Raw genomic sequence first — 23,251 nt, 5'->3', positions numbered from 1 at the left:
CCTCAGGGGAAGAGAAAGCAAGTGAGAGAAGAGACAGTAAGATGTCTCTAAAAAGCTTCGCTTTGAAGTGTAATGGAAAGCATTAGTTACTTTCAGGTGTAATAAACTTGAGCCAAATGTATCGACAACAGCAAATGCCTTCTGAAAGGCTTTTAACAATGTCTGCCAAATGTCTTTCTCTCTTTCTCAGTCCGTTCTCTCTCTCTGTGTCTATCTCATTCTCCCATCTCCCTGTTTATCCCCCATATCTCTTTCACTCTCTCACCAAACATTTCTATGACTCTAGTGGAAACTTGTCCACCCTACACACTGCAACGGTTATAAATCACTTAAGAAGTCCAACACATATGTATCACTCTTTGTGACTTCTATTGAATTTCATCTGTGGGGGAGGCACTCAGACCAACTGAGCCAAGAGTGTTCAATCTTCATCTGCTGAGGGGGCTTCATTTCGTCAAATGCCTCTTTGGTGCCAAAATGGGACCCAAGTGCAAAAGTACAGTAAAGGCTGTGAGACATTTCACTCCATTCAGTGGCGGTCATTTGCAATAGTGTATTTGGCTCATGGAATCAATAAAGCAGTCATGCAGCTCTGTGACTCTCAGTTAAAATGCATTTTGTTATGGCTTTTAGTTTCCCACTAAAAGCATTCATTGTGTAAATTATTTTTATAATATATGTAACACTTCGGGATTTTATGTGTTATTCATATTATTTCTCAAAATGAAGCTTCCTGCGAACGTGTGAGACTTCTTTATTTTTTGGCGGCTTGGTAACTAGGTTCCTGCGAATGTGCGAGACTTCCTTATTTATTAGCGGCTTGGTAGGAGAATAACAAAGTGCAGTAAACCATAAAACTTTCATTAAAAAACTGTGATTTATGATAATACATTTAAATAATATGATAGCAAATGCATCATCAGATAGCATTATGGGCTACTTCTAAATGTAGCTTGACTCATCAAAACCCAGTCGAAAACCTTGCACAGTCAAGAATATACCTTACATTGAAAATAACTCAATGTTGCACAATTTTTTTATAACACGCACACACACACGCACACACACACACACACACACACACACACACACACACATATATATATATATATAGAAACACTTCAGTAATTGCTGGAATTGAACAGCTGATCAGTCAGAACTGTCAAAATCCAGACAAGGTACTTGAAACAAAGCTTGATATAATGTCATATTTTGCATTTGTGTCACATAGTTTCAAAATGATTATTGCATATGATTTCCATTAAATTATAAAGTTATAAAGTTTTCAACATTTTTAGACATATCAATGTGCAATAATCAAAACTAAACTAAATAAGCAGGCATATATATATATATATATATATATATATATATATATATATATATATATATATATATATATATATATATATATATATATACAACAAAATGTCATATTTTTGGGAAACAAGCATCTGCATTTTTATTAGTTAAGAAAATGTCCTTTATTAACACATGGAAAAAGATGATGGATTATAGTACTTTGTTCATAAGAGCTCATATAAGTCACCTTTTTTTTCATCTGTGTTTCCTGCCGCCTTAAACAAATACGCGGTTATCAGGCATTGAAATGGAAAGTCTCATGCCACTCAGATGAAGCTGTGAACTCAAATAAGTTGCCATTTTCCTTGCATGAATTTTTTGAAGTTGTTCACCACTTTAAGCTCACATGTACTTATCAGGTGTCGTGCTTTTAAATGGCAGGTTTAGCTAAATCTTGAGATGAGCCTGTAAAATATTCAAAAACAACATCAGATGAGCCCGTGCCGTCCAGAGCAGAGCGGACAGGACAGCTGTCACAGACGCCGCTGAGTGGCGCTGATTCACTGCGCGTCGGTTGCTCTGACATCCCTGGAGAGCGCGCAGGGAGCGAGTCAGCGCAGCGCAGCGCTCCAGACCTTTGCCTTCAGCACCGGCAGATCCCGCACAGAGCGTCTCCAGCGCGGACCGACACAAGCCCGCCAGGATCTACGCGGGGTGATGGCTCCGTTGCAAACATCTGCGTGATTTTTTTTTAAAACCAGACGCGAAAGCACTGATGTGAAGTTTCCCGCCGCTCTCATTTGAGTTGAGATGAAGATCTAAGACGCTGCGAGAGAAGGAACTTTGCGTCTCCGCGCACCCGGACGCCCTGCGGGGACACCGGGCGCTTCTGTGATCAGACGACTGAACTTCTTTTTTTTTTTTTTTTTTTGTATTTGTGGGTTTCTCACTCTCTCTGACAGAGTAGATATAGGAGGGATCCTTTGGTGCGGATTGTTCAAGCCTCTCCGGTTCGTGGATGGAATAACTCATAATGGAAGGGCAATGAGAGCCGTCTCTGCTGCTGCTGGGCAATAATCCGGACCACCGCACCAACAGGTATGCAGCTTTTGCTCTTTATTTGCTTTGAGACTTCTATTTTGCATGCGCTCAAATTGAACCCTTTACAACGTATATGTCTACAAAGGAGAACGGGATGGTGTACAGCGTCACTCTGAGTTAAAAATCATTGCAAAATAAGCGGGTGTCGTCTGTTTTGGTGATCCATGACAGTTGCTTTAGTGAGTCATGTATTCTGATCGTGACCGGACGCGGGTCACTGAAACTTAATAGGTTGGCTGTAGCCTGTGTGTAAACCCGAGAATCATCCCGGGAGCTATGAAGCCGGACTATTTTGTGTCAAGCGTGGTTAAGAAATAATACCGTAGAGTAAAAAGGGCAATGAGTGTGATGAGTGCGCGCGCGGGAGAACGAGGGTGTGTGTGTGCTGACGGCGCGTCGTCCTCTTACCGCATTAACAGTATATGGCATGTAAAAAGTGAGGCTTACCCCGGCAAATCAGCTTACCCTGCTTGGAAAGGGCGCGAACAGAGTAAAGGTCTCTGGTCCCAGTACATAACCTGGCACGCGCATACAACCACCAACTCGTTTAATTCGAGTGGCTGCGATGGGAAGTCCAAATCATTTTGCGTGTCTCTCGAACAGAATTAATAATTCATTAACGGACGTTTTTGTAAATGTCACTTTCATTTCGATGAAAGTGTTTCGCGTCTTATTCGTCTCGGTTCTTATAGTGTCTTAGGCTACAGCCCAGATATACCTCACGAAACGACACTTTAATGTAGCATACATACATAAATAGGCTATATTTTGCACGTACATTAAACAAAACATTATATCGGTAGCTGTCACTTATTTACGCAGACAAACAAACCCTTTGGTTTAGATTTTTTCGTTAACCAATCGAACACGAGATAGCGGTCCGTTCAGTGAGTCACTGAGTAGTTCACTCGCGAATCATTCAAATCGATTTTATTGAGCCGTGAACAAATCCTTCACACGTATTCGTGAGCGAATCATTTACATGGTTTTGTGATCCAGTTCACTCGTTTCACTACAAAAGTTTCGACTGAACTAAACGATCTGAGCCCTTAAACGGGGCAAAAATTCAATAAAACGTGGGCTTCACACGCACGTCGAGACTTTCTTCTTTTAGGCTGTTTTTGCATCAGTAAATTGCACCAAATAAGATAAAGCGTTTTATAAATCCTCCACATCACTCCGAGAGAGAGAGAGATAAAAGACGGGGGGAAACGCATACTGCAGAATATGGCCATATGAATTTGTAGTTGGAACTATAATTTCCACAGTAATTGCATTGCCTTGGCTGATGTGGTTGGCTGATATAACTCCCTTCGGGCCACAGTGCGCATTTATTCTCCTCCTAACAGAGCTGGTTATGTGTTCGCTATGAGGGAGGATGTTGTCAGGAGCAAAAGGCTTAGGAACACACAGATGCCCCGCTGATACTGGCTGCTGAAATAATCCTTTGTGAATCACCGCTGAATGTAGTAGTTTATTTGATTTGGCTCTGTTGTGTGCAGGTCCTGGATCTGCTGTTAGAGTGAAAGTGGTTTAACCCGAGCGCTGCATGTGGGACGGGCCTCTCTATACCCGTGCACTCATTCTCTCTCGCCGGCTGGAACCGAAAGCTGTTGCCAATGTAAATGGTTGAATAGTGGCTTGTCTGTCAAAAGCAGTGATCTGCCCATCCTGAGACCCAGAGCGAGTTTAATTAGCCTGTAGATTGACAGGAAAGAGAGAGGCGCTCTATAAAAATGATTTACTAATCATCATACAGAGAGAGAGAGAGATAGAGAAAGCCAGAGAGCGTGCTAATTATATCTGACTTCCACCATATGAGGACTTGCAGGTCTTCAAGAATACGGTGTATTTTAACACCGATGATTAGTTCGTAATGCTAATGCTTTGTTTAGTTGCTGGCTGATGCTTATTTTGCTCTCGTTATCTCATTGTCGACTTCGTACAGTCGAAGTGTGCGTGTGCGTTCATAAAGATGTTTGGCTGCATTATTGTGTGTGTTTTCACAGGCTATTAACTGTGACAAATAACTGTTACTTGTTGGAATGGCTGATGTCTGGGTCAGAGCGGGAAGCTCAGGTTTCTGCAGCTGGTTTGGGTTTCAGTTAAAATGATTTGAGTGTAGTCAGCTGACCGGACCCTGTTCATTCAGTCCCACTAATTTATCTAGTGTGGTGTGAATAATTCATCAAAGCGTTCACAGAGAACCAGTGTGTGTAATTATGTTTGTGCCATTGTGCGTGTGACTCTCTACTCACAGAAGCAGAATACAGCTGTCAATCCAGTTTGAAAGTGCTAAATACATGTGTTTGATGTTTTTATATATATATATATATATATATATATATATATATATATATATATATATATATATATATATATATATATATATATATATATATAGACACACACATGCAGGTCTTGATGTTAACGTTTTTGACTCAGCAGCCACTGTGGCTATTGGTTAAATTGTTATATATGACTTACTACTGCCTACAAATATTTCCAAGTAATTTTATCTATTTAAAAAGCATTTCCCCTAACTGTATTAAATGCATACATCTTAAATGCACACCTAAATCTTTCATAACAAATTCATACTAATCTAATAAAATCAGCATCTCCATTCGCCAGTAGGTGGCAGCAAGTGACTATATGAATTAATGAGTCATTGAAGCGTTCAAATGATTTGTTCAGATGGCTGATTCATTCATGAATGGACCACTGAATCACTGACTAAAAATTAAAACTTCAAAAACACAAATAAACACATACGCTCGACTGTTCTGCTGTGATCTTTGTTTGGTATTATTTTTAGGAACCAAATGGAGTCGACAAAAACAGTCTACGATAAATCCTTTCAGTAAATTCAAATACTGAACTAAAATGTATATTAACCGCTCATTTAAATTCTCGTATATGATGTCAGATTTGCAGTTGTGGTTTTCAGGGAACATCCCTCTCTCCGTCGTGTCATGTTGCTTAACTAGGCTGTATGTTATAAATGTAAAAACAAACTTTTCATTTGGATTTTTCTTCTGTGTGCAGTTGCGTTCATTTGTTTTGATGTCTCCACGAGATTCTCTCACATAGACAAGCGTGATCTTATTAATCACAGTTTTTATATATTATTACTTTTTCAATAATATATTTTTAATAATATATTTTTACTCTAGTCTTCAGTGTCACGTGATCCTTCAAATATCATAATATGCTGAAACTGCAAACTGATTTAATGTGCACCTCACTTTGTTCAATGCTAACATTTGTTTGATGTGCTTGGAGTGCAATAAAAAATGAAAATGAAGAAAATGATTGTTTGATTTTTGTGTTATATAGTAGGTGTCAGTGTCTGAAAGGGAAGTTATGTAAAACGACTGAATTGCAACTATTAAAAAGACATGACAATGTTGTCAAAGTGTTGGCAGAACAGTCTGCTGTGGTTCTGCAGTTTCTTCAGTTTAGTAACTACAGGTAGAACTAAGGAAGAGTTCAGTTTAGTCGGCTGCTGTGGTGTAGTTTTGTTGGCAGACGTGGTTTATTATTGTAATGAGTTTTTTTATGCATTTGTTGTCCCTTAATGGTGAATTTGCAAGTTTATATTCATTAATACTCTCCGAGAAAAGTCTATAAAATAGGGCCCAATGTACTGTTTTAATAGGATGAAATTCCTGTATTGATTTCTCACAGGAGTTTTACACCTGTTGTGAATTACGCATTGAATTGTGTTTTAGGGTTAGAGCAAATATCCGAAAATGCATAAAGTATTGGTTAGGACATTTCTGTACTGATTTTGTGCCTTCAAAAATACGTTGTCGGTGCAATGATTAAACCAAATGATTTATGCAAAATGATTTGTGTTTAGAAGGTAATTTCGCAATTTGGAAGAGTTTTAAAGTTCTGAATATTTATGCACGAAAGTTTCGTGGCCTTCATATTGGTGATTGGTTATTTTCAGTAAATTGCTTTGTGTGCAGCTGAGCCGTCTGCCAAAGTGTTGATTAACGAGAGAACAACAACACAGCAGACAGATGAAATCCGCACCTCCAGAGAAACAAACCGTCTCTGCGTCAACCTCATCCTTCTTTCTGATCCCATCATCTGGAATCACACAGAGAGGATCTCCCAATGAGAAAATAAGGGCAGCGATGTCCACAGCTTCGCTCTTCACCTCAAGAGCTCAACAGACCTTGGCTGAGAGACAGAGAGAGAAAGCGCTTTATTACTGCAGTCTCACACTCCTTTCTTTCATTCGGTCATCATTTCTGTCTCACAGGACAAGATTAACATTACTGTCATGACACAGGCTCTGCGGGAATCAAGAGATAGAGAGAAAGAAAGTAATAGAGAGTAAGTGACCCCCAGTGTTTCCCGAGGTGAAGCGTATAAATGGATGACTTGCTCAGTAACCGGGTGAGCTGGGTGGAGAGGTTGTAAGAGAGCGCTTGTGTGTGTGTGTGTGTGTGTGTGTTTGGAGCTTGAAGTATTTATTTGTTGAAAGAATCTGTATTTTCCAGTTAGAGACAGCGAAATAAGTGCCTAAAAAAGACCAGGTAAACAAGCACAATAGAAATACCCACAGAAGAATGCTACTCTTTTAAGGCTCAGGAGACTTGATGTTGTGCTTCATTTAAGTATCAACTTCGTCCAAAGTGTTTCTCTTAAAACAAAAATAAAAATAGATGCCGCATACATACAGTAAGAGCGCAGAGCTTTAAAATGAAAGAGGGTTGCATCGCTCCCAAATTGGTCTTAGGAGAATTTGATGAGAAATAATTGTGTTTCCACAGAAATATCTGGCATTTCATTGAAGATTTGGTTATCTTGGTGCAGTGAGATTATGTGAGGAAAATTAGAAGAAGAGTCTCAATTTGATCTACTTTTAATAACATTGCTACTGTTTTTAGTACGTTTTAATGGATTTGAAAATTAAGTGAAATCTAAAAAAGAGCCTACACGTTGGTATGAATTGTGAATGAGATTATAATTTAAAAGTTCAATAAGGAATCAAAAGCTATTACTGTACATTTTATTAGGATGCCACGAAACAACTAAAATAAACTAAACAGATTTTTCCTCTGGTTAACTCATTCTACATACAAAAAGCACTTTTTAGTGATTTACATCGGCGAGACTTCATAAGAGACTTCTCATGTGTAAAGGTTACGCATAAGTAACATTTCTTATTATTACGAATGCTGGAAACAGTCAGCAGCAACGGTAGTGTATTTCTATGAATTTTGAATTGTAATTATTGCATGAGTACTAATGAAGAGTTTGCTTAATATTTTCATGTTTAAACTTAACGCGGTGTAGAAAGTATAATATTTATTTCACAACAGAGTATTACTTCAGTGTAGCCACTCACTGTTGCTGTTGCCTTATGAGTGATGTTGACGCCATCAAGTCTTACTGCTATTTTGTGTTTGAGTGTGTGACTATCATAGAGGGTCTGTATTTGGTGCTTCTGGCTGAGTTTCACTCTCCGGGTCCCCGATGTCGCGGCTACTGATCTCGTTTGCCAGAATTCAGGCAAAACAAGCACCTCTGAGCCTAATTACACCCAACCCTCTGTCTGATGTGAATTTTCACATAACACACACCTTCAGGATCTGCCAGAATGGAAGCAAACAGTGGTGAAGGTGCGATGAAGGATGATGGATGAGAACGGATCCACCTTTGAGGGTTATTTTGGGACAAACACACTTGTGTGTGACGGCCATCAATCATTTAGTTTGAGGTCTTTACAGGACTAACCTGGACTCGGTCAAGCCGCAATAAACAGCGAGACAGCGACCCGCTGTACCTCTCTTTCTTGACTTGATTGTATGCTATAATACTTAATTGTTAAATTCAGTCTATTTTTCCCGTTTTCCTTCTTACATTTCTCCCAATCCCGTTTTCTCCTGTCATGTATCTTGGTGCGAGACAGCTTTCACTCAGAACAATTTGTTTTCGCTGAACCACTAGGTTTTCTCTTTGTCTCTTACTGTGTCTAGTTTTTCATTTTCTCTCTCTCTTTCGGGCTTCTCTCTGTTGTGAGGGTGTTATGGGAATTCACGCTGGAAAGAGGACTTTCTGCTTCAGGGCTGAAAAACAATGAATATCATCACTTTTTTTTTTCTCTCACCTTCTTTTTTCTTTACATTGAGTGTGTTTTGTCTTGTGTGTGCATAATTCCAAATGAATCAGATAATTTTTTGTTATATCAGTAGTAACATCGCTGCATGCATGGATAATTTTAGTTAAGTGAGTTCTGGCACTTCAGTTCATTAATTACGAACACTAAATTGCTTTTATCTCTTCATCTGACCTTAATTAATGATTCACTTGATTCATTATTTGATGCTTCTCTCATTCAGAGTGACTCAGAGAGTACATCTAGCAGTATACCCCTGAGGAACGTAGGGTTAAGGTTCTTAATTAAAGGCAGAATGACGATAAACTGGGGCTTGAACCTGCAACCTTTCTGTCAGCATCATAGATCCTTAACCATTAGGTCTGAACAACTCTTTAATGTTATGGAATTGAAAGCTCTTCTAGTAATTGAGCATATCTATCTTCATGTTAATGCGCAGACCCTCTGGTCTTATTACAGTTTTGTAGCTGTGACTAAATATTTTTGGGTTAGTATATTAGAGGACTTCATTCATTTATTTTATTCTATCTTTCAACGAGAAGGCTCTGAACGTGTCTAGATATATAACTTTCTGGGGTTGAATGACTCAAGGTCGGGGTCGAGGATTCTCATGATTACCAGCCCATAATTACGCTGATGAGAGACTGCTATTAACAGCACATTCGTTCACCCGTCTCATCACTGGAGATCACACAATTTGTAGCTCGGCGGATGAAGCTGGGAATCAAAAGTCTCAGCAAATTTACACTTACTGAAGGAGATAAGCAATTTAATTTTATTTTATTTAATATTTTATTTATTTTGCCCTGTTTTATTAGTTTTTTTGTCAATAAAATAAAACAAACGAGGCTTTTTTTTTGCTGTGGTGGACTGTAAATCTCTTTGAAGATTTGTCGATTTAAGTTTGCACGGCGAAGTGATACACATTGGTCAAAAGCTGCTTCATGTAGCTAGTCTTGTAGCTACCTCGTACAATATTAGTCATCACTATCACAATCGAGCTTTCGAAAATACAGTGACTCCTCTTAAGTGAATATCTTCCAAGTAGTTTTTTTCCCCCTGAACTCTGCGGTTTAATTTTGCATGAGAATCAAGTGACAGAGCTGACAGGCTGTCACAGATCCCTACAAATCTCCATAGACAATTTCTCATTCTCATTTGACACACCATATTTACTGCCATACAGAATACATGTTGTGTGTGTGGGTAGTTTAAGCTCTCTGAAATGAATTTGGACGATCTCGAGCCGCAGTGCTCTGACGTTGCTCAGATCCCTGGGCAGAGTGAGACGATATCCCATCATCCTCTGCTCTCAGGCTTCTCGGCGCATCTGCAGCCGTTTGATAAAACCTCCATGTATCTTTCCAGTCTTTTCTGATTCTCTGACATGTCACACAGCAAGACTTGCTTTGACTTCGCTCTGACTAGAGCGCTCACGCACATCAACAGAAAGAGCACCAGAGGAAATGGAGAATCGTTTTTTTCCCCGTTGTCTGTCTTCCATTCGTCTGGTGTGTGTCGCTGAGAAGGTTTGTTAGATGGCCTACAGCTATAGTGACATGACATGACAGTATGTACATCACAGTATATCAGCTCTAAAAATCCAGCCTGTGAGTGAAAAAGCAGTCAGGATCTGGAAAAATTAACAGTAATTTACTGGACAAATTCATTGTGTCCTCTGCGTTTTGTGTTGAACGGCTAGAAATTACTTTATTGGGGGAGTTTGGCATGGTGGGAATCGGACCACAGCTGTGCACATAACTCATCATAATTTAATCATATATTTTACAGTGTCCTTGTTACATATATTATATGCACGTACTATCATAATCTATCTGTCTATGAATCTCTCTATCCATCCGTCCAGCTAACCAACCAATAAATCAGTTCAAAGTCAGTTTCACATTTAATAAACATATATAAAACATGTTATTTAATGTGTTTTCTGTAACAGGTTCTCATGTAGAGTAGATATATATAAGGATAAATGGTGACTTTTTGTCATCTTATCTTGAGCTAGTGCAGATTCATTTTTTATTTTGCTGTCTACAATGACTACAATGACGACAACTTCCTGCTTTCTCAGTTTTAAGGGCACTTAGAGAGTCTTCCTCATGGAAACACACAGAACACCCCATATGCCAGTTCATTTCAACTTTTAGAACTTGAATTATTTATGTACTACTGTTGCCAGTTGAACACATTTCTTTGCTCTCTCTCTCTCTCTCTCTCTCTCTCTCTCTCTCTCACACACACACACACACACACACACTACGATGAGCTGAAGATTTGGGTGGACTTGCGGCCAAACTCAACTCATTAATTGATGCATGAATCCCTGCTGGAGACCTGCTATCTCCTCCTTCTTCTCCAGCACTTTCTATGTCTTCACTCTTTTCTTTTGGGTGTGTTCACCAGGGAGGTCACAGTGGGAAAGATGGAAAATAGGTTTCCGCTGCACTCAAGAAGGAGAGATTTGAGGAATGGAAAGGGAGGGTGAAGGCAAGAGTTTTAAGCTTTTAGTGGATTTAGTTCAGGAGTGAGAGTGAAAAGGAGAGGACAGTACGTAGAAACGCTTCAGTGCGTTAGCCAGCCTCACTCTCTCTCTCTCTCTCTCTCTCTCTTTCAGCATTGACTCTCTCTCTCAGTTTTTCAATTCAGTGTGCTTTATGGCCATGGCTGGCTTCCAGACAATATTGTCATAGCACTCAGTCAATACAGGAACAGTGTTTGGAAGAAAAACAGAAAACAATAGATGTCAGTAAACTGTGTAATAAACAATGGAAGCAGGATGGAGCACATAGAGTTAATAAAAAGCGTAATATTTTAAAGTACAATAATAAAAAAAAAAAAAAAAAACATTTTCCGCATCTCAATTACATCTTTATATTAATTTTGGGACTTTTCTCTGCAAATCTGAACATGCTATTTATACTAATTAATTTGATTAATCCGTTTTTAATCCATAGAGCCCTTCATCGAATATAAAATTACACAGACAAAAACACAGATATCAAAGTAAATTATTCTTCTCTCTGCTCCAGAGGATGTATATTATTATGTATATTATTGTAATATAAATGTACTGCAGTGCTTGCATAAGACTCTCCCTTGAAGGCAGTTGCAATTGTTCATAAAAAGTCATAAAAATGTGGTATAAGCCTAAAAAGTTTCTCAAAGTATTTCTCATTGTGGTTCAGTCTTTCAGCTTTAACAGTCTTTAACCCATGTTCTCTCCACTCTCTCTCTTTCACACACAGTGTGTAGTAATCACATTTCCTCCTCTCCTGCTCTCTTCTTTCTCTTCCTCTCTTCTCATTTTGAAGAGAGGAGAATCTCTTTGAAGATTGTGCAGGTAGGTGCAATATATTCTGATCTTGATTTTGATACCGATACTGTCAAGGCAGAAGATCAAGGCATTGATCACTGGACCGAGGCCTGTCGAATAATGAGGTGTATACACTTAAAAAAAAACCTCTCTCCACTGTTCTTTCAGATTCAGTAATCAGGAATATTTTGGGTTTAGTTAAACTCATCTGACAGCATTAGTGGCATAAAATAAAAAACTGACTTGCACCTGCCAAAATCTGGATTATAGTGAAGCACTTACAACAGAAGTGATTGGGTTGAGTAATCTGTAAATAATATTGTACACAAACATATGACGCTAGCTTTTACCTTTATACACGAGATTCAATAGTAGTTAAAGAAGTCAAATTGGGTTACTTCCATAATTTTGTTCTTGGATTTATTTCCCGATAACATTTTTAATCTGAATCATTAGTACTGGAATATATTTTTAAAATAGCCTTCCCAAGTCTGTTCTATTTCCATCTCAGTCTACCACATTCTCTTCTCTCTCTCTCTCTCTCTCTCTCTCTCTCTTTCTCTCTGCCTGCCTCTCAAACTCACTGTCACTCTCTATCTTTCTCTGCAGCTTCGCTTGTGTTTTTGCAGTTAACTTCCATGGGACCTAACAGTTTTCAAAAACGCTCTGAAGGAAAGGCCTCCCAAATCCATAATGTGCTCTAAGCCAAAAGGGGTCATAAAACATTGATTTGGCCACATTTTTCAGAAGAAGGTGTCAAGCGTTGCTTTTTCTCCAACTGCACAGACAGCTTACCATACAAAACTGCTCCAGGGGCCATCGGAGAGAGAGCGAGAGAGAAAGAGAGCGAAAGAGGGATGAGAACTGAGCGCATCAGAAAGATTCCATTAGAGGATCATCTGTGATCAAAGACATCTCGCCAACAGATACTTAATCACGATTGGATTCATTAAAACAGCGCAGACCAGTTAATCAATGCGGATCAGGAGGAGTTCTCATTTATCTGAGGATAGAGCGCGTGAAATGAGGAAGGCATTAAATTACAATTTGAACTCAAAATGTCCAATTTACTTATGCATTTGGATGTATTATAAAGATCACGTCACGTTATTCCTCACTGATAATTACATCATTAAATAAATTGCGCCTCTGACAGTAAGTAATGGTATAAATCACATGTTTCAGCGGTTAAATGAATATATGTGCAGAGACCCAGCAGTTGTCTGCTCATACATAATTTCAAATATAATGACAATCGACCCCTTTCCGGGGCTCTCAGAAGCAGAAGTTTTTATAGTTTTGGTGAATTTCTATAGTGGGGAGAGGACACTACAAACCCAGAAGCGTTTCTCTGACTTTCCAAAAGAGGGAGAGATTGATTATGCTGGTCAAACAAGAGAAATATGTCCAATTTGAGGTCATTTCCTCAGCCTTTGTTTTTGAAACACTCACACAGCAGTATTAAAGGAACACTACACTTCTTTCTCCAGCTCCCCCAGAGTTAAGAAGTTGAGTTTTGCCGTTTTTGAATCAATTCAGCTGATCTCCGGGTGGCGACTAATGATAGCTTAGCATAGATCATTCAGTCCAATTAGACCAGTAGCATCAATGACCAAAGAGTTGACTACAGAAGAGTCAAGTTTTAAATATGAAAAATATTGAAATTCTATGGTAATTTGACCTTTACTTAATTTTGCACTTCATTGTGTAGTGTTTTAGGGTTAAAGAAAATATCCATACAATTATTGGTAAATGTCATGGACAGATTTTTTTTCTTTTTGCAATGCTCATTTATGATGTTAAATCTGGAAATGTGTCTGCTAAGATCTGCTTTGCTCAGTGAGTTCATAAGGGTACTGTTGTTTATTTATTTTTTTAATTAGTTGATTGCTTTCAATGTGTGTTTGGCAATATTACATTATAATTTTTTTTGAGTGGCTTTTAAATTCTATTTCGCGTTGCCTTACTTATTAGCGCATTAGTGTATATGCATTTATCTTTTTTTTTAAGAATCCAGGACAAAATAGTTTTCTGTGGTAATTGACAGATTGCTACAAAAGTTTAATAATCCTTAATGGCACTGAATATACAACAATGCTAATGCTATGGTGTATTTATAAGTTCACAAGGAAAAGCATACATTTAAAAAAAGAGTACAGCATATCACAAAAATACTGATTATCCTTTACTGTATCTCACACACTATGTTACAAAACCTTTAACTTTGTGTGTATTTGGTTTTTCCATAGTTTCTGAAGACAGAAATTTGGTTTTGATTGTGTAAAAATGTAATAATTGCTAGAAAACAAGTATGATTTTAGAAAATCAGTGTTTAAGTCTTTCAGTATTATATGCACTGTGAAGTAGAAACACGTACATACAGTTTGTACATTTGTATGTTTCATGCAGAAATGCTGTTAAGGTTTAAAAAGAGCTTATCTAAGGAAATTTATCTTCATCGTTGATACTGAACCACAAGAGCATGTTAAATAAGTCAGCTAGTCAGTTTGATTTAACCTAAGCAGTGTAGGTTTAGCTGGCAGTGCACTGTTTATGTGCTTTCTTTTTCCTTACAGATTGTTTAATATTAATGAGTGAATCAGATTTATATGGTCTGTGGTCACATCCGAGCAATTTTCATGATGCATTACTCACAGAATTTCAACATATACCCTAAATAACCCTTCTATACAGAGCTGAGCCCTACAGCAAGAGAAGTGTTTGCAGATTACTTCTAATGCTGTTAAAAGCAAGAAATATTGGGTGAAAGCAGGACAGCACAAATGAGGAGGGTAAAAATGTAACTGTGTGAAGAAGAGCAGCTCAAAGAAGCAAATGAACAGCTCTGCAGGACTGAACCAGACAACAGTCCAGCTGTGCGCGGCTGTTTGGGTTGCCAGACTCAGTGTCTGCCTTGCCATTTTGGGTTGCCAGATTGGACAGGTGGTGATAAGAATCCTTTTCTCTGGATGGATCATGCCCTTGTATGGCTACCATGTGTCTCACTGTAAGAGGAGCACATGGATAGAACAGCCTTATACAGCTGTTACACAGCTGCTGGCAGAACATTAATTACTTTTGATGAAATGAGACAGGATTCTTCTTTTTGCACACTCATGCAGTTTTTTTCAACTTTTTTTAATCTGTTGAATGCACAAATTATAACTGGGTCTCTTGTAACATCGGTTTTGTGCATAAATCCATTCTCACATAGAATGAGGCCCAGGGATGTTCATCCTGAAGAAATTAATAATGCAATAGTTCCACATTCTTTTCAGATCTGTTAATGTTTTTGATCCCTTAAAGGCTTAATTTAGCAATTAATTAGAATAATACATTTTAGGAAAACTGTAATCCAGTAGCAGTACTAAACAAAAACAAAATGTTAACTTTTTATGCATTAATAGTTAAAAAATGTGCTACTGACAAAATGCATAACGTGTTTAATGTAATATTGCAAGATACCGTCAAATGTATAATCAGGAAATATTTTCAATATGCTCTATTTTGCAAAAGTTTGATGAGCATGACTGGTGGTTTTGGTTGGTGATTTTAGTACTTGTTGTGCATCCACTGAATCAGAGGGTAAGCCAGATACATTTCTGAACGTTGCGTCATCATATCAGCCAGAGGTTATTGCACAAAATGACACTTTGTGCTTCAGGAGGGCAAATGTCTCATTATTCACTGTCTTATTTAAATAAAACAAGAGATTTTGCGTCACAGGTGAAGTTCACAGGATCAGAGCACTGATGTAATGATATACTCGAGCATTATGAAGTTTATGATATTTTAAAAGATGGAGCCCAGGCATTGATTACTTCATAATATTCTGGCACCTTTCCAAAAGATGTAATAGCTCCCCATGAGACATCCCTGCTCTTTTGTATTGCCACATGTGATTGTGTAACAGAATGGAGCGGGGGAAAGAAATACTTCAAGTGCTGTAATATTTTTGTCTCAGTTTATAATTATTGCTATGTGTTATTTAAGGTGTGAACAGAAAACTTTAGTGTTTATTCCTGAGGTTTTATTTACTTTTTTGACTCCCTTTCAGTACTTGATCTGACTTGTTTTGACAGGGTTTTTTGAAGACTGTAGAGCATTCTGGGAAGTATAGTCATGGTCTTCCATCATGCTAATCTATTAAATATACTCACAACAAAATATTAAGTAATAAAATAAATATTATCTTGTATTCAATCACTGATTATTAAAGGAATAATTCCCATAAAAATGTACATTTTGTCGTCATTTACTCTAATGTTGTTCTAAAAGTGTTTCTTATGAAATGCTGGAAATCAAACAGTTGATGGACCCCATTGACTTCTATAGTATTTCCTCAATTCAAAATATCGTGTTCAGTATAAAAAACTTATATTGGTTTGAAACAATATGAATGTGACAAAATATACATTTTTGGGTTGAACTTCTTCTTTAATGTCATGTCATGTCAATGGCATCCTTTCTCTTGTTATTTAATGCTTTGTAGTGGTTATTAGTTGTTAGTGATTGATTGTAATGGTTGATGTTGGTTTAGGGTTGGTCAGTAAAGAAGTCGTGCTGGTTGTTGGTTTGATGTGTTTATTACATTCAGTCTAGAGAGAGCAGCACATCTATAATCCTGTCATCGCACACCATGAAAAACATCTGCTGAATGCTAAAGTACCATCAACATGGCTTCAGGACAAGACTCCTGCCATCCTCCCCCATTACGGTTTAAGGACATCTGCAATACACACGCATACGTGCAATGGTCTGCAATCTATTAATTCTTAGAACACGAAAAGCATTCCACTAAAAAGTAGAAATTGATGTAATAGTTGGAGATCAGAAAGCTCTGGTTGGTGTTATTCTTTCTTTTAAGACGCCTTGAAGGGAATTGAGTTTGTGCTTCCATTGTTGGAATCGTTCCCTTTGGGTTCAGAGCTCTGAAAATGATGAACTCTCTGTTTGATTTAATGTGAGAAGGTCACTGAAGCATCTAATAACACTATTAAGAGTGGAAATAAGGGGAGCTGCTTTGTGATTTGTTCCATAATTCACCACGTTTAGCCGGCAAGGATAGCATTGCATTTTGTGAATATGAGGTTTCTGATACAATGTTTTGGATCTGTAAGACTGAAGCTGACATGTGGGTTAAACATATGATCAGTGCAAGCATGCTGGCTGATGAAATGGAGATAGGTTTGTGCCCTCAGCTTTGTGAGATCTGTCAGATGTTGGCTGAACAATGTCCTTGAAAAACAATCAGAAGCTCTTTTTTTCTATGTGGCTATAGTAGCCAGGCTTCAGGCTTTACTTTCTGTTGATTTTAGTTGTTTGGACAATTTTTTTGATGTTCTGAGGCAATATCTCGCAACATGGAGCACTAGAGTGATATTCACTATTTAATTAAAACTCTTTAGAACTGAATGCAGTAAAGATGTGTCACAAACCGAAAAAACAAAAGGAAAACAACATAGCATTGTTTTTCGCTTTCTTTCTCTCATGTGCTCCTTTTCATGTCTTGCTGTCAGATTTTTGAGGATAATAGTTTGTGGAGATGAACTGGAACAGCTTTTCAACATCACATTTTTTTTTAGTTTCAGTCCATCTCGATTAAACTCAGTTCTGTGCAGTTCAGGTAATTTAATTTAATTCAGTTTGGTTCCTGTTACTTTGGTTCAGTTAATTAAATTCTATAATTGAATTCAATTCAGTTACATTTCGTTCAAATCAGCTCAGTTTAGTTCATTATCAGCAAATATATTGAAATGAAAAATACTTAAAAAAAATATATATATAAAGACTGTACATACCATGAAGTGGGTTTAAAGAGACAGTTCACAAAAAAAATGAGTACAGATTCAGACTCTGAAAAGGAATAAAAGGTGTCAGCATTTTTAACGCCTCTAGTGTTCATTGTCTTTATAACCTGGACTGATGTACTTATGGGTACGTATTTTGTGGCTCGCTAAAAAGTGCACCAAGTTACGCAAATGTCACAGCTAGAATCATTCAGAGTGGTTTTGTGAATGGGATCGTCCAGTTCATGGAGAGAGCACACTCGACATAAATATTCGTTTACTTTAGTATATGATTTTCTGCAAAATTCATTTGTCTTTTCTCTTTCTACTCTTTCCTTCGTGTCGGTTTAAGTTATTAATGAGCTTCTAAGAAAATCTTCGAAAGAGACAAGGAAGAAAACACGGTGCTCCTTTCTCCTGCTCCCATTTGCTGTGTTGTTTACGCTGAGGTGAGATAGTTTCTGAATGTTACGGGAGCTTCTGTATCTTCCAGCCCGACTCTTGTGAGATTGTCTTGAATTGCTGTTCTGGCAGCTGCTGTTGTTTTTGTGTTCCTGCACGATGTTTGAGATTAGATTATACTGAAGCATCAGCCAAACATCCCAACAGTGGAGAAGCTGAGAGGCTGCAGAGAAGCTTTCAGATCACAGGATCAGAAACTCAGAAATGGATAAGCAGCTCAGAAATGAAAACAGAGGCTGGTGTGGAATCCTTCCCCAAGTGTCTCTGCACGACTGTGTGTTTATTTCAGCCTTCTCTCTCGTATGCTTACTGCGTAAAGCTCTTGATTCTTCTGCACAAACACAGGAAATGGAAAAAAGATGAGAATATTGGCAGATGTGTGAATTGAAGCTTTGTAGTTGCTTGCTGTATATTCCTTCAAGTTTAAAGATGGTTTGTCTGATTCATTTCAGCATCGCTGCTGTTTAGCGACATGCACCCAGATGTTTTGTATGTGTGTATATATATATATATGCGACTGCTGAGTTAAATTATTATTGATAACCTCCTCTTGTCATCAAATATGGCTTATGTAGCTTTTAAAGGTAAATAAAGTCATTTTTAGGGCCCTACACACTGTGAATAAAAATCCATCTTTTGGAAACCTGAAATATATATATATATATTGGTGATAACTTCGATAAATGAAAGAAAAATCATATTAAACTAAAATTTAGAAAACAACAACATTATTCCTTATCTTTAACGTTCTTGTTGTGCATCAATACGATCATATTCCAGAAATATTTCCATATTTGTGCTTGGGGTTATTCTGGGGTTGTGTTTTTCAGTGGCAAAATGTTGCATGTTGTGGTTAAAGTTGAACTGATTTTAATGTTTTGTGAGTCACACAGCAAACATCCTCTGTGTGTGTGTGTGTGTGTGTGTGAGGAAGAGAGAGAAAGAAGGACATAGCTGAAGTAATATGTTGAAAATGAATGACCAGATGGTCTTTCTGCAGAAAATGGGGACAGATGTATAGAGAGCAAGATGGAGAAGAAACTCTATGGAAATTAAACACTCTTCCACTTGACTTCCTGCTGTTTAACCATGGATCGCAGCAATCAATAAAAGTGCTGAAAATGAAATAATAGCACAACAGGCGCCAATGTTTTGCCACTGCTGGTGAGATCAACAAGGCATAAGCAAACACATTTTAGACTAAACATGTTAATTGTGCAAGTGACAGCATGATGGTGCTCTACAGTCTTTTTGAATGCACTAATGTTGCTTGTGCCTTGTAAACTCACCTATATATAGTGGTGTTTAGGCTGGTTGATACTGTACTTTGTGGTTTTGATAAGACATATTTACAGTTATTTCTGTTGGTAATACAGTATATAATTAAGTAAGCTCATTGTGAGGTGGCTCTTAGTTTGCCACAACTTTTCCCAAAGATTGTAGAGTATTGTTGAGAGAGAGCGTTAACATAAGGAAAACCGATGTGGACTTGTGGTCAAACCTGTGATTCAATCAATGCTTCAGTTGCTTGCATTCTTTTAGTGAAAAACTGTGTGGGAAGCATGCATTAACTATTTTGTTTTGTGTACTCGTTTTAAATATTAATATTAATATCCTTGGCAAAGGTGACTATTATGTTGAATTCAGTTTTTTAAGCTATTTTAGAGCAAATGCAACATTTAAAAATGATGATGACAACATACACACACACACACACACACACACACACACACACACACACACATATATATATATATATATATATATATATATATATATATATATACACTGTATATGTAATGCAATTTCAGTGGAGGTCATGTACTTTTTGTAGAACACCTAAGACATTTATTTATTAATTTATTTATTTAATCTGCGCTTTTATTTTCCCCCTTTTTGATGTGGTTTCCAATTCGCCCTGCCATAACAGTATATGGAAGAGCCCTAAACAGATTGTGCTACTGGAGCCTCTGCCCTCGGCCTCTCTGGATCTGACCCGCTGTCACTGCTCTACAGAGGGCTGCAGTCAGAGAATACTAATATAATGTAGTTTATTGCACCAAGGGTTTGACACTCTGGCTGCTGTAAAGCCACTCCGAGGGTGAGAGAAAGATGAGCAGGCACAAGAATCCATACTTATGTTCATTTTTACAAGCATTTAATTGATATTGATTCAGTAATGTGTTTCTTTTTTGTTTGGTGATTAGTTTAATTACTGTAATTAATTAACACCATTATTATTATTATTATTATTTTATTATTATTATTAATAATAAAAAATAAGTCACTGGATAATGTCTACAAAATTATTTATGTTTTAATAATAATAATAAGAATAATAATAATAATAATAACAATAATAATAATAATAATAATAATAATGCAGATGTGGTAAATTAAATGAAATAAAATAAGTAAAATTAAAGTAATTAAAAATGCTAAAAATTACTTTTTATTACTAGTTTATTGTTGTTGTTGTTGGTAATGATGATGCTGATGACAATAAAAATATGTTAATAATAATACTTTTGTATCTGGATCTGGAATGTTCTTTTCTCATAAGCACAGAAGCACAAAGTGAAGCAGAAAAGAATAAAACATAAAATTAAACACAAACAAACAAATAAATAAATGCATATCACAGCATAAAGCTAATTCTGCAGCTATATGCAGTTTATTTTTAAACTAAACTGCAAAACTGTATACTGACAGTAGGTTCAGATTTGGGAAGCCTAACAACAATAAATGACCAGAGCAAAAAACCTTATTTGCCCTAAGATATTTAATAGCTGGTTGCACGTTCTTAGAGTAATGGATTAATATTTTAGTTCCTTGCATTCATTCAAGCTCTCAGGCACAATCATAGAAATGATACGGCCGTCTTCTGTACCACACACAAAACCAGTAGAGCTTGATCTCAACCAGCTGATCAATGCACATCATCATACTGCCCTAATTTCTTAATGTTAAGGCTTTAACGGGTAAAACAACAGTACGACCCTCTCTAATATCACTCTGAACAGAATTGTATTCTGATACTAAAACGTTTCTCTTAAATGGAAAAACATACCTGATTTCTTACCGAGAGTTGCTGAACAACGAATCAAAGGAGCATTGCTTTATGAACACAGAGAGTGACTGCAACGAGCTATGCCCCACATAACATTTACAAACATGTTTTCGCACAAAATTCAGGTCGTGAGCACTTCAAGCAGACAAGAAATGATCTGTTAATCTGTAACAAACATAAATGACGAAGGTCATTATTTTACATTTTTTCAAAAAAAGACTTTGACTGTCACCGTTGTGTTGTTTCTGTAGCTCACCAAATTGAAAACTGAAATTCCATTTGAAAATTGAGAAAGATGGACGGTGAGATGGTAGGTTTTCTAACAGGTCCACAATTTGATTCCCCTCTCTCGCTTTCACCTGTAATGCAAAGCAGAGTTTGATGAGGTCCAGACACCTTTCTCCAGTCGAATATCCCTAACCCGGCCTTATCCTGTGCGGTTTGTCAGCATACATGTGTTTGTCAGGCCCATCTGGTGATCACCATGTGCTGCTTTAACGGTGACTTCTGTCACAAATCTGCATCGGTGACCTTGGTGCACAGGCAGTGGTCAAAGCTCTCTTTCTCTATCTGTCTCTCTCTTTGAATAAAGAGGATTAGAGCAGTACTGGACATAAGCTTCCACTTATGTAAATACATGCAAATAAGCCGGTGCTATGAACGGATTGGCCATGATCCAGAACAACTTGTGTTTTTGAAAGGATAATAAAAAGTGCAGAAGACAAGTCGAGCCACTTCGCTGCTCTGCGCGTGGATAAATGTTTCTGTGCTCTCAAATCCGTGATTACAGTTTAAGCTGTGGAGCCATCAACCTGGAGACGGATTCTGGAACTGGAACAGCTGTAGAGATTCATTAAAAAAGCACTGCTCAGGTCCTGAAAGCCATTAGGGGAGTAAAGTGGCAGGTAGAGACACTGACACACACACACACACACACACACACACACACATTGGTATGTGTGGTTTACGGCGACTCTCTATAGGCGTATGATTTTTATCCTGGACAAACTGTATTTTCTATCCCCTTACCCTAAACCTACCCCTCGCATAAAAAACCTTCGGGATTTTTAGACATTCAAAAAAGCATTGTTTAAGTATTTTTAAAGCCATTTGGTTTACAAAAGCACATTTAACATCCTAATAAACCATGTTCACTTTGTAATACCTATGTCATTATACACACTGTATCCTCATGAACCATATGAACCTACACACACACACACACACACACACACACAGCACTGCTGTACTGTATCACATCAGAAAGAAGACATGTTGTAATCTAAAAAATTACTATCAAGTTTTCTTTATTAAATTAGGTGTTCCTAGTTTAATATTATAAATAATATAGGATTTTGAGTTGTAAAAATGTTTTAAAAATATTTTTTGTGTTTAACTTAAGGATTTAATTTGTAAATGTAGAAACAACAGAGTATCATTTTTTTATTTTTTTTTATAGAAATAATATAATATAAAAAATTACAAAATTAAAAACTATTGAATTATATTAGTGGGTCAGATGGATAATGATAACCACAGCAAGTGGGCCAAAATACATTTAAACAGTTCACATTATTTACAGATAAAGTAATTTTTAATTTTAATTTTTTTAATTTTATTAAAAAAAAAAATGTACATATACCGTACATTTCATATTATTAAGGGTTTTTTTGGTTGTTGTTGTTCTTTGTTGTACAGTTATTTACTGTAACAGTAATATTTATTGTAAATGAAACTTTAATCCCACATTTTTCTACAGTTATTTTGAGGATTCAGTTTGTAATTTTTATGATGATTCATGGCTAATGTAAAGTCAACATAAACTATACGTTTTTAATTAAAGAAACAATAAAATCATGCTCAACCAGGGACCCTGCATACCCTAGCTATTAATATGTGCCAGTAAAGTTACAGTGAGCTTTGAACTCATACCACTTTTCAGTCATTCTTCTCTCTCTTTGTGTTAATTAGCCAAGTTTAATGAGAAATGTTAGTAAAAGAGGTCACGTTAAAGTACATCTCTTCTGTAAAACAGCCTCAAGGAAAGAGAAAGCACTGGT

The 23,251-nt window shown here is 37.1% G+C and overlaps 1 protein-coding gene across 1 annotated transcript in view; it reads left to right on the top strand.

Moving 5' to 3' along the window:
* Positions 1-1,910: 1,910 nt before the first annotated feature.
* Positions 1,911-23,251, top strand: part of tafa3b (TAFA chemokine like family member 3b) — a 60,259-nt gene continuing 38,918 nt past the window's right edge. The window contains exon 1 of the mRNA XM_043246845.1: positions 1,911-2,400. The gene's annotated coding sequence lies outside the window, so the exon portion shown is untranslated. The remainder of the gene's footprint in view (positions 2,401-23,251) is intronic.

Source organism: Puntigrus tetrazona, chromosome 8 (assembly GCF_018831695.1).
Source record: "Puntigrus tetrazona isolate hp1 chromosome 8, ASM1883169v1, whole genome shotgun sequence".
Classification (NCBI taxonomy): Eukaryota; Metazoa; Chordata; class Actinopteri; order Cypriniformes; family Cyprinidae; genus Puntigrus; species Puntigrus tetrazona.
Note: the sequence above shows the minus strand (reverse complement) of the source record. Positions and strands in the feature narration are given on the sequence as shown.